Source organism: Rana temporaria, chromosome 2, assembly GCF_905171775.1.
Source record: "Rana temporaria chromosome 2, aRanTem1.1, whole genome shotgun sequence".
Classification (NCBI taxonomy): domain Eukaryota; kingdom Metazoa; phylum Chordata; class Amphibia; order Anura; family Ranidae; genus Rana; species Rana temporaria.
In genome coordinates this window covers 299,833,065-299,848,723 of record NC_053490.1, presented here as the reverse complement: position 1 = coordinate 299,848,723, position 15,659 = coordinate 299,833,065, and positions in this window count along the sequence as shown.

Below are 15,659 nucleotides of genomic sequence, written 5' to 3'. Positions count from 1 at the left end.
TGCATTTGTAGCGCAAAGTGGATTAGCCTTTAGTAAATGACCCCCTTTGTGCCATTCAATAGCACTAAGTATTGTTTTCTAGGATACTTAGTCAACTGTTACTTATTGATAAAAGTGGTTGTAAATGATTCCGCGCAAAGGAATAGACAAAACACAAAAGAACTGCTGCCCCACAGATACAGCCACCTGAGTGGAGTACAGATAATTAGTTGAAAGAGATGAAGGTGTGGAGCTGTTCCTGTAGCAGTGGCGGTGCGTCCATAGAGGGCGCAGGAGCGCCGCCTCCTCTCGCTCCTGCACCGCCACTGAATACAATACACAGATTCATGCATTGCATGAATCTATGTATTGTCGCCCACTATTCAGATGGCCGGCCCCCTGGTGAGCACCGGCCATCTGAATAACGGCAGCTGGTTGGCCTAAGGGCTGTATTCGGCTTCCAAATAGTTAACCAGGGGACGCACGGGGTGTGTGTTCCCTGGTTAACACTGACAGGCATCTCAGCCAATTAGGTTCACTGGCTGAAGCGCCATCGAGGGCGGGAGAAGACATCGAGGGACCGTGGAAGGAGGTTGGCTGACCCCAGAAAGGTAAGTGCCAGGCGGGGGGAGGGGGGGCAGTCTGGCAGCATTTTACAGGGCACAATGGAGACAATTGATGGGCACAGTGGCGACAATTGATGGGCACAGTGGAGACAATAGATGGCACAGTGGCTGCATTTGATGGCATGGCACAGTGATGACAATTGATGGGCACAGTGGCGATAAATGATGGCACAGTGGCTGCGTTTGATGGAATGGCACAGTGGATGCATTTGATGGCATTGCAAAGTGGCGACAATTAAAGGCACAGTGGCGACAATTGATGGCATGGCACAGTGGCGACAATTGATGGCACAGTGGCGACAATTGATGTCACAGTGGCTGCATTTGATGGCATTGCAAAGTGGCGACAATTAAAGGCACAGTGGCTACGTTTGATGGGCACAGTGGCTGTGTTTGATGGACACAGTGAGGCTGCAATTGTTTTTTTTCGTTTGTTTGCGCCCCCCCCAAAATTTTGAGCACCAGCCGCCACTGTCCTCTAGAATCTATAACGTTAGCTGTATTGTTGTAAATGACCAGGATGCTTTTAGAAAAGTTTGGGGTGATTTAAAGTGACAAGTGTTGGTAATAAAAGCAGAACAAACCATGTGATGTGTGTACTATTCGTAAACCTATTAAAATGATGTGCTTCTGGTGGATGTGTGTTACACCCTCTGTAGTGTGTCTCACTGGAAATGAATATTAAAGTGATAAGTGCTTCAGGTATGTGTGCATTACACCCCGTGCAATATATGCCACTGAAAAAACTTTTAAAGTGACACATGCTTCTGGTATGTGTGGGTTACACCCCCTGCATCAAGTGCAAAAAACTTTAAGCATTCCAATACATGCAGTAATCTGTCACACAAAAAAATACAAATAAACATAAAAAGAAAAAAGAAACAGTCCTTATAAAACTGTGTGCACAAAATAGACAACGTGACTAGTGCTCTTCAAAGTGACTGGTGCTCTTCAGAAAAAAAAAATATTTTCCTGCCCTCTTGATTGTGGTGATGCTAATTAGTGTTGCTCACGAATATTCGTATTGCGAATATTCGGCTCGAATATGGCATATTCGAGTATTCGCGATATATTTCGAATTTCGCGGTGAATATTCGCTATTCCGAATATTCGCATTTTTTCAATTTTATTTTTAAAACAGATCACATCCTATCGACGTCTAAAAGCATTGCTGGTATGATTAGAGACCCTGGGCCGAGTAGCTAAGCTGAGGCGATCCTTTTATGTTGCCGAATATAAAAAAAAAAAATCGCAAATTTTCGCGAATGCGAAAATGATTGCGAATTTTCGATAACTGTGGTAGGAGAACTCTGATTGTCTCTGATGCAAAAGGGGGGGCTTTGTGTATGTTTCTGTTATGAATATTTGTATGTTTGATATTATTTTTTTTTGTAAGAAGGAAAAAATTGCGCATACCTTAAAAAAAGGAGAGAATACAGCAGCAACTCAAAAATGTTATACAACATAAATTAATACAAGACAGAAAATGGAGTCGCTCTACAAGAATAAAAAATATGTCTAGTGACAAGACATGTGGGCAAATTATAAAATAAGCAAGCGCAAATAACTTGTGAAATACACAGTGAAACAAAAATATAAAGAAATATAGTCCCAATAATAGAAAAATAATCTTTCATAAAAATGTCTTTGATATGTGAAGTGAAAAAAAGTCCAAAGCATGCAGCATGAACGTGTTCAATCTTCAAGGTGTTTGATTGACAAACGGCTGTGACAGATGGATAGAGTAAAGAATCACCACCAATGCAAAACACTTTTTATTTTCTATTGTAAAATATCACGAATATTCTGAGCCAATCAGAGTGCTCCTTCCGCATTTGCCGAATATTCGCAATTATTTTGTATTGTAAAATATCAAGAATATTCTGAGCCAATCAGAGTGCTCCTTCCGCATTTGCCGAATATTCGCAATTATTTTGTATTGTAAAATATCAAGAATATTCTGAGCCAATCAGAGTGCTCCTTCCGCATTTGCCGAATATTCGCAATTATTTTGTATTGTAAAATATCACAAATATTCTGAGCCAATCAGAGTGCTCCTAGCGCTGTTGTCGAAATTTCACCATCAATATCGCATTCGCATTTTGCGAAATTTCGATAAAATATCACGAATATTTTGAGCCAATCAGAGTGCTCCTACAGCATTTGTCGAAATTGCGCAGTAAATATCGCATTCGCATTTTGCGAAATTTCGAAAAAATATCAAGAATATTCTGAGCCAATCAGAGTGCTCCTACCGCAGTTATCGAAATTTCGCAATTATTTTCGCATTCGCAATAGCGAAAATTCGCAATCATTTCATTTCGATAAAATATCACGAATATTCGAATTTAGCGAATATATCTCGAATATTCGACTATATATTCGAGATGTATCGCGAAATCGAATATGGCGTATTCTGCTCAACACTAATGCTAATGCTGGTCCTCTTATCCATGCTTCTATTGGAAATATACTCACCAGATTCCCTTACCCCACACAGGGGTGTTGCGCAGTCACAGGATATTCCACTGTGCAGTAGACATGTGCATTCATTTTCGTCCGAATGCATTTTCGAATGCGAAATGTGTCTATTGAATCTGGGGTTGAATGTGCCTAACCTAACTCTATCAGTCCAAGATTATTCGACATAGCTTGCACACACCGGCGTAGGGTGGGCGCACATATGGGCTGGGCGCATGGTGCTGCTCCCATTGATTAGCCATTCAAACATGCAAATGAGGGAAATACGCTGATTCACGAACGTGCGTGTCTGCCCGGCGCATGCTACGCGAGATGCGCGTAAGTTGTACGTCCGGCGTAAAGTTATTCCCCATTTTGTGAGATTTTCATTTTCTCGTTTTCTCCTCTGAAATGGCCTTTTATTTTATCTATAGCATAGAAGACCATGCATTAGGATCTCTCCTATGGTGGTCTCTGAAGTGCCTAGAGACTCTGGGCCATATTCTGAGTAAATCTCCGCCAGCTTCGCTTAGGGCACTTACACTCCGCTGTCCCAACTTACTGGAGCAGGTGTTGTATTCCCCAACCACTTGCTCCATAAGTTGGGACAGCGGAGTGTAAGTGTCCCGGCGTAGCCTGGCGGATCTCCAAGGGGGCGGCTTCTATTCAAATGAAAGCGCCCCCGATACAAAAGAACTGGGCATGCGCCGGGCTGCAAAAAGCCCAGTGCGCATGCTCCAGTTCTCGGCGGAAAACGTCAATGACGCCGACGTGTGCGTCATTGACGTAAAGTCGTATTCAAGAACGACTTACGTAAACGACGTATCCGACGAAAAAACACGACGGGGACCCGACGCCATCCGTAACATGGCCTACGGCGAGACTTGCGGAAACGTACCCCTCATATAGCAGGGGTAAGTTTCCGCTTACGCAAACGACGTTAGCAACGGTTACGCGACGCGAACTCGTTCGTGAATCGGCGTAGAAGGATCATTTGCATACGCAAATGACTCCTTCACTTAAATGCCATCTAGCGGCGGCCGGCGTCATTGCATTTAAGATCCGCCAGTGTAAGTGACTTACAGATGGCGGATCTTAAGTGTATCTATGCAAAACTGATTCTGAGAATCAGGAGCATAGATACACGGGTCAAAAAAGGGAGTTACGATGGAGTATCCTGAGTTACTCCATCGTAACTTTACTCAGAATATGGCCCTCTATGTTTATTGAAACCATTTTTTATATTATTAATATGTTCCCGGATTCTGACAAAAAGTGGTCTTGTTGTTCTACCTACGTATTGTTTGTGACATGGACATTGTATGATGTATGTTACATGGGTACCGTTACATGTTTTTAATTCTCTGATGCCGTATTCTTTCCCTGTTGTTGGAGAAGCAAAATTTCCTGTTAGCTTTCTTACTGACCCTGCATGGAAGGCATGCCCTCCACATTTGTAGAATCCTTTTAGGTCTTTAAATATTTGTATCTGTTTTGGTGGATCTATGGCATTATGCACCAATCTGTTTCTCAAAGAAGACACTTTTCTATAGATGAAGGTAGGTCTAGGCGGTAATATAGATTTTAGAACTTTATCAGACTGCAAGATTGGCCGATGTTTTTTTATTATTGTATCATGTAAGGAAAGCCATGTCAATATATTTATTCTTCTTCTTTTTCTTATTTTCTGTCTTTCCTTCTATCATCATGTCTCTATTCATTAACTTGACTTTCTCTTTTAAAACCAGCAGTTGTTCTTCATAATCCTTTTGATTGCTACAATTTCTATATAAACGGATAAGTTGGCCTTTCGGTATATTCCCAATCCACTATGGGTGGTGACAACTTTTGGTGGGTATATATCCATTTCTGTCCGTGGTCTTGAAGAACGTTCTGGTGCTTAAGTACCCATTGTTTTTATATACCTGCAGGTCCAAGTAGTCAATGTGTTTTTCTGCTCTATTCCATAGATGTTTTGATTTATGTCTTTAAAAAATGTCTGTAGTTCTGTGTACCTCTCCATACTATGACAATGTCATCTATGTACCTGCAATATAGTTTAAGGTTTTCTCTTTGTACACTATATATTTGTTCTTCTTCCCATCAGTTGAGGAACAAATTTTCTACACTGGGAGCATATTTTGCTCCCATGGCTACCCCTTTTGTCTGGGTGTAGTGTTCCCCTTTATGCCAGAAAAAATTGTGTCTCGTTGCTATTCTTAGTCCTTCTAAAATGTATTTAATTTGTTCTTCCTTTAGATCAGTCTGTCTGTATAATGCCCATTCCACACTACTTATTCCATCTTCTTGTATGATGTTACTATATACCGTATTTAGCGCGGTATAACGCGCTCCCGCGTATACCGCGCACCCCTAAAGTGCCCCCGAAATTCCTGTAAAAAAAAATGTTATATGATTGCATTACTTACACTTTTGGTGTCTTCCCAGCATCCATCGTCCGGTCCGGCGTCCGTCTGCGGCCTCGATGGTGTCCTCCCGGCTTCTCCAGCGCGCGCCTCACGTCGAGTCCCCGCTTCCCGAGCTCAGTTCGAACGCCTCCGCCGACATATACCGAGTGCAGTACACTCGGGTACATTCGGCAAGGCTCGGCGTCGCTCGCGCTCACGCTCTGTGACGTTTATGCGTGAGCACGAGCGAAGCCGAGCCTGGACGAATGTACCTGAGTGTACTGCACTCGGTATATGTCAGCGCAGGATTTCAAACTGAGCGCGGGAAGCGGCTATCGGCGTATATCGCGCACCCACGATTTTCCCCTTATTTTAAGGGGAAAATAGTGCGCGATATACGCCGATAAATACGGTAACGACTTAATGTCTATCGTTACCAGGATATCTTCTTCATGTACTCCCGAAATCAATTGCCTGCTGTCCTTCAGGTAAGATTTTCCCTCTGATACCATCAGCTGTAAATATCCATCAATATATGCTCCAAGTCGAGAAAAGAGTGAATCTATTCTACTTATTATCGGTCTGCCTGGAGGATTTTTTTGATTCTTGTGGATTTTTGGAAAATAATAGATACGTTTTTTTTGCTGCTTTGGGGAATAAAAATCTGGCTTATTTTTTTGTCCGAATTTCTCTTCCCTCGCCTTGTTTTATAAAAGTTTTTAGTTTTTTTCTCGTATTCCATTTTTCCTTTAAGTTTCTTCGGGATACCACACACTATAAAAGGATAGGAGGTGTAGCAAGATGGATGCTCCAGATGACGCCTTCAATGACGAAACACGTAGGGCAAAGTTACTTAACGTCTTTGCGTCACTTCCATTTAGGACTGTGAATAGGATATCGTCTCGGTGCCTGTGTTTTAAACGTGCCTGTCATTTCCCAAACAAATTAGAGTATATCTCCACTGTTTTCTGATATAAGTTTTAAAAGCGGTATTATGCTATGGGCCTTCTCTTCTTCCACACATGATAAAAACGGAGGATCGCACTAGGAATAATTTAGATCGAGGATCCACAGAGTGCTGCACAGTGGCATATACTGTGTGTAAAACGAATGTGAAAATGCATTCGGACGAAAACGAATGCACAGTGGCATATACTGTGACTGCGCAACACCCGTGTGGGTTAAGGGAATCCAGTGAGTGTATTTACAATAGGAGCATGGATAAGAGCACCAGCACTAGCATCACCACAATCAGGAGGGCAGGAAAAGTCATTTTTCTGAAGAGCAGCAGTCACTCTGAAGAGCACTAGTCACTCTGTCTATTTTGTGCACACAGTTTTATAAGGACTGTTTCTTTTTTCTTTTTATGTTTATTTGTATTTTTCGTGTGACAGATTACTGCATGTATTGGAATGCTTAAAGGTTTTTGCACTTGATGCAGGGGGTGTAACCCACACATACCAGAAGCACATGTCACTTTAAAAGTTTTTTTCAGTGGCATATATTGCAGGGGGTGTAATGCACACATACCTGAAGCACTTATCACTTTAATATTCATTTCCAGTGAGACACACTACAGGGGATGTAACAGACATCCACCAGAAGCACATCATTTTAATAGGTTTACGAATAGTACACACATCACATGGTTTGTTCTTTTTTTAGTACCAACACTTGTCACTAAATCACCCCAAACCTTTCTAAAAGCATCCTGGTTATTTACAACCATATGGCTAACATTATAGATCCTAGAGGAAGAGCTCCACACCTACATCTCTTTCAACTGTTTTTTTTTTTTCCCGCTCAGTCAATAACTTTCTTGGTGACTTTCTCATGGAAGATGGTCCCCCATCGTCTCCGAAGAAGTTTTAGCATCATCTGCGGATATATGATTCCTTTTTATTTTGGTTTTTCATGCTAATTCTTTTTTTTTTATTTATTTATTTTTTATTATTATATTTAAATATATGTTATCTATTTTTATAATTTTTTTTTATATTTTTCAATAGAAGATGAATATAAGGGGATACATAAGTTGGACCCAGCGAGCCTCCCCCTCCCTCCCTCCTAACCCCCCCCCCCGACCCCACCATCTCGTGACTCCACTTTACTAGTTTGTCCCGGATGCTGCTTGAACCTTCTATATCTCCCTCAGATTTTCCATGTATCCCCTAGTTTTTTTGAATTTGAACCAATTTGCCCATTTACCCCTAAAGTCGGCATTTTCCTCGTCTGTCCAATCCTTCCACTCCTCCCTCCTGTAGGTCTCCTCCACTGACTCCATCCACTCCCAAACTTGTGGGCTTTCTACTTCCCTCCACTTTTTTGGAATCAAACGTTTGGCTGCGTTGAGTAGCAATCTTTTATATTCTTTTAGACTCTCTTCCCCCCCATGGAACAGAACTACCCATGGATCTTCTATTATCTCTTTCTTGGTTATTTCCTTAATCAGTGGCAGAATTTTTTTCCAAAAGTTTTTTATTACCGGGCAGTCCCACCATAGGTGGGCCATTGTCCCCCTTACTGTACACCCTCTCCAACAGTCTGCTGACTGCCCTTCTCTATATTTGCTAGTTTTATCTGGGGTGGCATACCACCCTGTTAAGCATTTAAAATTCATCTCAGCAGTCCTAACATCGATTGCAGAGGAATGGATCATTTTTATTATTCTTGTTACTGACGTGTTTCCTCTGGGTGCATCCAGTTCTCTTTCCCATTTTAGGATGTATTTTGGGGTCTCTAGCTCATCCCTTTTGAACAAAAAACTATAGATTTTAGAGATATTACCTTTTGAGCTATCGGTAATGCAGAGATTTTCAATCGATGTATACTCCTCGCATGGTCGGAGGGGTAACGGGAGACGCTTAATAAAAAGCGCCAACTGCATGTATCGCCATTCACCCAGCCTCATGGATTCTATCTTTGCTTTAATCTTGTGGTGTGTCAATATCTTACCCTTGTGTATTATATCCCTAACCTGAATTCTATTTTTAATCCAATTCCCACCCACCCCTTCCGTCCCGGGTGCAAAGTATTCATTGTCTTTAAGGTCCATTAATGGGGAGTTAAATTTTAATTTCAATTGTTTGTGTAGTCTATCCCATACCCGTAATGCATTAAATGTTATTTCATGTGCAGAAGTGTCTAATGTTCTATATTGTGGTGGGTTCCAAATTATTCGTCCCAATTGTGCCCGTGCAAGTGCGCATTCAATATTGATCCATCTTTTGTCTGGATTTTCTTTGGCCCACTCTATGGCCCGTGCGAGAACCGTTGCAACGTAATATTTTCTGATATCTGGGACCGCCAGTCCGCCCATTTTCTTATTCTGTTTTAGTACTTGAGCGGAAATCCTCTGTTTTTTGTTTTTCCAGATGTAATTCATCAGGAGGGAGTTTAATATTTTAATGTACGTCTGTGGCAGTGCTACTGGGACCATTTGAAATTTATAAATTATTTTTGGGATTAGAACCATTTTTACAACATTTATCCTGACAAACCATGAGATTGGCCGATAATAAATAGTTTTAATTTCTCGTTTAATTTCGTTTAACAGAGGGATATAGTTCACTCTATACATTTTCTTTAAGTTTACGAGTTTAATGCCGAGGTAATTTATTTCTTTTTTCCAGGAGAAATTGAATGTCTTTTGGAGGTATCGTTTTTCCTCCTTAGGAATATTGACATTCAGGATCTCCGTCTTGGATACATTCATTTTAAAATTTGAGACCTCACCGTACTGTATAATATTTCTCATTAGATTCGGGAGTGTGTCTCTAGGGCTACTTATGAAAAATAGAATATAATCCGCAAAGGCGGCCAATTTGTGCTCTTCTTCCCTGACTTTGGGTCCCATAATCTCGGAATTGTTACGTATCATTGCCAGTAGGGTTTCCAAGAACAAAAAGGAGAGGGGACAATGGGCACCCCTGCCTGGTCCCATTCCTCATCTCTAAGGGAGTAGATAGGGACCCATTGATTTTGATCCTGGCGTACGGATGATGGTAAAGCGTTTTAATCCGCCTCACCATCCTCGGACCAATGCCTATATCTTCTAGCGTTTGAATCATGAGCCCCCAGTCTACCCTGTCAAAAGCTTTCTTTCAACTGTTACTTATTATTAAAAAATACAAAAAGGTACAGCGCTAAGTGTATATATGATCACCAAAAAGATAAATAATAAGTGAATGAAAGAACAAAAGTTCAATAAAAGTCCATAGAAAGACTCAAAGAATCAATTGAGTCCACAATTCGTATGTAAACAGTGATATTTGAAATGGGAAAGTAGAGCAATGGCGGGACTATGGCGGTGCATACAATAATAAAGCAAAATAGAGAAATAATATAAATTTTAATAATTTATTAAAAAAGAACAGAATAGCATTAGGCTACATAGCACACTACAGACCCAACATGGGCCCACTAGGCAACTCAATAACCTGATCGATAATACAATGTTAATTTAAAAATTCCCGTAACAGACAACCAATACTGTAACAGAGATCGCAACCCGGTTGGCAAACCCTATATATTTTGCCCGGTCAGGCTTCTTCAGGGGTGGTTGAGATCAGGGTTTCGATTCTGATGATGACATACAGAGAAATAAAAAGTTTACAAACATTCAGAAAAATATTAAACATACATAAATAATAAAGTCGCTCTGCCAGTGTATATCACATAATGCCAACCTGCTGGTCCGTAGTGGGAGTAAAAAGACAACAGGGTGCATGTACGCCCTGGTTCCATCACATGCCTGAAGAGTCAGGCCGGATGAGCACAAGTTGACAGCCACAAGGATATCTTAGGCAGGGAAAAATGGGGAGCTGCTGCAGATGGAGGTCACACATTCCCCAACCATCGGAGAGGCAAGGGGCGGCACCTAAGGACAGAGTGACCAGCTGTGAAGAAGAATAGTAATATCAGTATCTGTTAAGGAAGTACTTAACAAAGGATAAATGTACAAAGTAATAAGTGGAATGTACACTCACAGTGCTTAAATAAGCGGATATAGCATCTGTGGAGGGATCCACCTACACTTGAGGCAAATGGCTTATCAGATCTATGAGAAGCTGATCCAAAAAATAATGTCAAAAACTTGGAAAAAAGAACTTGGAAAAAAGAAACAGCCAGGAAAAAGAAATAAAGCAGACAGTTTTCTTATATATATAAATTTAAATGTAGCGATCCTGGGGACCTTCAGCATACAGCTGGTCCATATTAGGATAGAAAAGGTCCACTCATAAAGAGAGAATTTGCCAATAGATAGCAGCAAGCCAGAAGATTATATATAGTATACTTTTGAACAGGGGAAAGACATTTAGTAAAGGGCAAGAGAATTACTATTAAACATCAGAAGGACACACTAAGAATATATATGAAAGACAGAGGTATAGTTCAGGCATTGTGTAATAGGCAGCTTTCACGCTGGCAAAGAAGTACCTGGTCAATCAGTGTCAGCAGCATAGGTTGGCTCCACAGGAGTGTACAGCACACTGACGCTCCACAGCAGAGCAGGGTCCTGATATACCCCTAAACCCCTCCCACACGTCCGCGCGTCAGAGGGGGCGCGGTCGGACGTGGGCGGACACAAAGTGTCAGTGCGCAGGCGCCCGTACTGGCGCTGGACATAAGCCTACAATCCCCAGCAACCCCTGGGTTGGAAAGCGAGGAAAGCCGAAGAATCGGCCAATCACAGCGCGCCGGGGGAGGGACAACGCCGCAAAGCGGGGCATCCCAAAGGCACAAAGGAAGGACCAATGGCCGAGGGCGGGGAGGGGCCGAGCCGCCGATGGAATAGGCAGGGAGCCAGTGATCAGGGGGGAAAAAGAACACTGACATAAAACGGGCTCACAAAGTGAAGCCCTTGGGTGTCCGAATGGAAGGGGAAAAAATGTGGGGGACCAAACAGCCGCAGCAGCATCACGATGGACAGGTCCTGCAGAGTGGTATAAAGATATCCATGTGGCAGGAAAGTACACAACTTGGTATATAAGGATATTGACCCATACATTAACAAAAGGCAGGGACAAAGAAAAACCAACAAGGATAAAGGCAGGGTGGCAAAGGCACATACACAATGGCAGAGCGATTCACATCAAAGTTCTCACAAACAAGCAATGTATACATGGTCAGAATAGTAGTCAAGGTACGACATAATTATTATAGCATAAGGCACTTATATAGTAAGTATCGTTTGTACAAATGTATTAATTAACAAAATGCCAAAATAGCCAAAGGTGGAAAGCAGACAGAAAGAAAAAAGAAGAGGAGAGATAAGACATACAAGGGAAGGGGAGAAAAGGGGAGCACACATGAAGAAGGAAAGGAAAGGGGGGGGGAGAGAGAGGGGGACAGAGGAAGAAGGCAGAATAAAGAAGAAAAAAGATAAAAAAGGAAAAAAAGGGAGAAAGGGGGGAGCAAAAGGAAGAGCATGTCAGGAAGACCATAAAGATACCAAAAGGGAGGGGAAAGGGAGACAATACAGACAAATGATGCAGAGTGACAGGCATCATGTATTTCATGCTGGGGCACCCCAGGCGGTCGTTTGAAGACAGCGTGGCGACCCAATCGATGGAGCCCAGGGACGATGGAACTGAGGAACATAAAATAGATAGCCCTTATAAGAAAGATTTGAAGCTGATATATTCGTTCAGCCCTGGGTATTGGGTGGCATTCAGAGTTTGTATCCATTTGGTTTCAAGTTGCAGAAGACTGCGATCAATGCCCCCACCCCTGACATGTGTGGGCACATGTTCCAGGGCAGTGAATTTGACCATAGTAGGCTCAAAATTGTGCTCATGTCCCACATGCCGGCTAATGGCAGTGGTAGACACCTTTTTTCGTATAGGTCCTATATGGTCCGATATACGCTTATAGAATGGTCTTTTCGTCTTGCCCACGTAGAAGCACCCACACATACATTTGGCCAGATATACCACGCCGACGGTTTGGCATGTGACCCGATGCCGAATGGTGTGGGTGCGTCCACCAGGCAACACGACTATAGATCCACTCAAGATAAAGGGGCACATATGGCATCCCTTGCATGAAAAAGTGCCATTGATCGTGTATGCTGAATTTTCTAAGGGATTATGATGACTCTGGACAAGTTTGTCCCGTAAAGATGGTGCTCTGCGGTAAGTGACTTCAGGTCGATCCTTAATAAATTTGCTTACGGTATTGTCAGCCAATAGCAACGGCCAATACCTATCCAAAATTTCCTTAAACTGTACATGGCAAGTAGAGTATTGAGTAAGCAGGCGTATTGGTTGCAGGGAGTTGACCCTTCTAGGGGGAAAAATCAAATCCCTGCGGTCAATACTAGCGGCTCGATTATAGGCCTTCTTCAGGGTATTGTGACTGTAACCTCTATCCTTCAGACGAGAGTATAGGTTTCTAGCAGCTATTTCATAATCTTTATTGAGGACACAATTCCTTTTTAATCTAATGTACTGGCTGTAGGGTATACTTTTTACAAGCGACTGAGGATGGCCACTGGAGGCATGCAGAATAGTATTGCCTGCAGATGGCTTACGGTAAAGAGAGGAGTTTTTTTTTTTGTTAATTAATACATTTGTACAAACGATACTTACTATATAAGTGCCTTATGCTATAATAATTATGTCGTACCTTGACTACTATTCTGACCATGTATACATTGCTTGTTTGTGAGAACTTTGATGTGAATCGCTCTGCCATTGTGTATGTGCCTTTGCCACCCTGCCTTTATCCTTGCTGGTTTTTCTTTGTCCCTGCCTTTTGTTAATGTATGGGTCAATATCCTTATATACCAAGTTGTGTACTTTCCTGCCACATGGATATCTTTATACCACTCTGCAGGACCTGTCCATCGTGATGCTGCTGCGGCTGTTTGGTCCCCCACATTTTTTCCCCTTCCATTCGGACACCCAAGGGCTTCACTTTGTGAGCCTGTTTTATGTCAGTGTTCTTTTTCCCCCTGATCGCTGGCTCCCTGCCCATTCCATCGGCGGCTCGGCCCCTCACCGCCCTCGGCCATTGGTCCTTCCTTTGTGCCTTTGGGATGCCCCGCTTTGCGGCGTTGTCCCTCCCCCGGCGCGCTGTGATTGGCCGATTCTTCGGCTTTCCTCGCTTTCCAACCCAGGGGTTGCTGGGGATTGTAGGCTTATGTCCAGCGCCAGTACGGGCGCCTGCGCACTGACACTTTGTGTCCGCCCACGTCCAACCGTGCCCCCTCTGACGCGCGGACGTGTGGGAGGGGTTTAGGGGTATATCAGGACCCTGCTCTGCTGTGGAGCGTCAGTGTGCTGTACACTCCTGTGGAGCCAACCTATGCTGCTGACACTGATTGACCAGGTACTTCTTTGCCAGCGTGAAAGCTGCCTATTACACAATGCCTGAACTATACCTCTGTCTTTCATATATATTCTTAGTGTGTCCTTCTGATGTTTAATAGTAATTCTCTTGCCCTTTACTAAATGTTTTTCCCCTGTTCAAAAGTATACTATATATAATCTTCTGGCTTGCTGCTATCTATTGGCAAATTCTCTCTTTATGAGTGGACCTTTTCTATCCTAATATGGACCAGCTGTATGCTGAAGGTCCCCAGGATCGCTACATTTAAATTTATATATATAAGAAAACTGTCTGCTTTATTTCTTTTTCCTGGCTGTTTCTTTTTTCCAAGTTCTTTTTTCCAAGTTTTTGACATTATTTTTTGGATCAGCTTCTCATAGATCTGATAAGCCATTTGCCTCAAGTGTAGGTGGATCCCTCCACAGATGCTATATCCGCTTATTTAAGCACTGTGAGTGTACATTCCACTTATTACTTTGTACATTTATCCTTTGTTAAGTACTTCCTTAACAGATACTGATATTACTATTCTTCTTCACAGCTGGTCACTCTGTCCTTAGGTGCCGCCCCTTGCCTCTCCGATGGTTGGGGAATGTGTGACCTCCATCTGCAGCAGCTCCCCATTTTTCCCTGCCTAAGATATCCTTGTGGCTGTCAACTTGTGCTCATCCGGCCTGACTCTTCAGGCATGTGATGGAACCAGGGCGTACATGCACCCTGTTGTCTTTTTACTCCCACTACGGACCAGCAGGTTGGCATTATGTGATATACACTGGCAGAGCGACTTTATTATTTATGTATGTTTAATATTTTTCTGAATGTTTGTAAACTTTTTATTTCTCTGTATGTCATCATCAGAATCGAAACCCTGATCTCAACCACCCCTGAAGAAGCCTGACCGGGCGAAATATATAGGGTTTGCCAACCGGGTTGCGATCTCTGTTACAGTATTGGTTGTCTATTACGGGAATTTTTAAATTAACATTGTATTATCGATCAGGTTATTGAGTTGCCTAGTGGGCCCATGTTGGGTCTGTAGTGTGCTATGTAGCCTGATGCTATTCTGTTCTTTTTTAATAAATTATTAAAATTTATATTATTTCTCTATTTTGCTTTATTATTGTATGCACCGCCATAGTCCCGCCATTGCTCTACTTTCCCATATATAAATTTGGGATGAGGTGCTTGTGTTAATATAAAAAAAAAATTCCCAGTCTAGACCAGCCAGATCCTATCCTCTTTTCCAAGTGATATTTGAAAGTAGAAATCCTCCACCGTAGAAGACACCCGATAAAAATATAGATGTAGTCTCCTTACCAGATGGTAAGACCAGTATTGCAGAGGTCTTATAGGGCCCAGGGATATTTAAAAGTCCTCCCAAAAGACTGACTCAGATGCTGGAATAGGTCTCATGAGCTAAGTGCGTACCACCAAATGTAATCCCTTCAGGCTCCCATGCAATGAGAAACAATAAAGAGCCACATAGTGTAAATCCATATAATGTACAGGGTTTAATGAGGTAAAAAATGCACACTTACAATGAGTAGAGCATCAAACAGCATGTAGATAAAATAGGGGGGGGGGGGGTTTGTTTGGAGTGGCGTCTCCTCTATGTTTTCCTCCGTCTGCTCAGCACTCCATCGCCGTATGTCTCCGGATAGTGCGTGATGACGTCACAAGCTAGGCCACGCCTACGCGTTTCGTTACTTATTATTACATTTTAGCTCTACATACTATGTCCAATATATTGTTTCTCAAATCTATCTTTTTAGATATAACTTTTAATAGTCCTCTCTGTTTATTTGATACCAACTTTTAACCCTAGAGAAAGGAGAGAACACCAAAATTCACT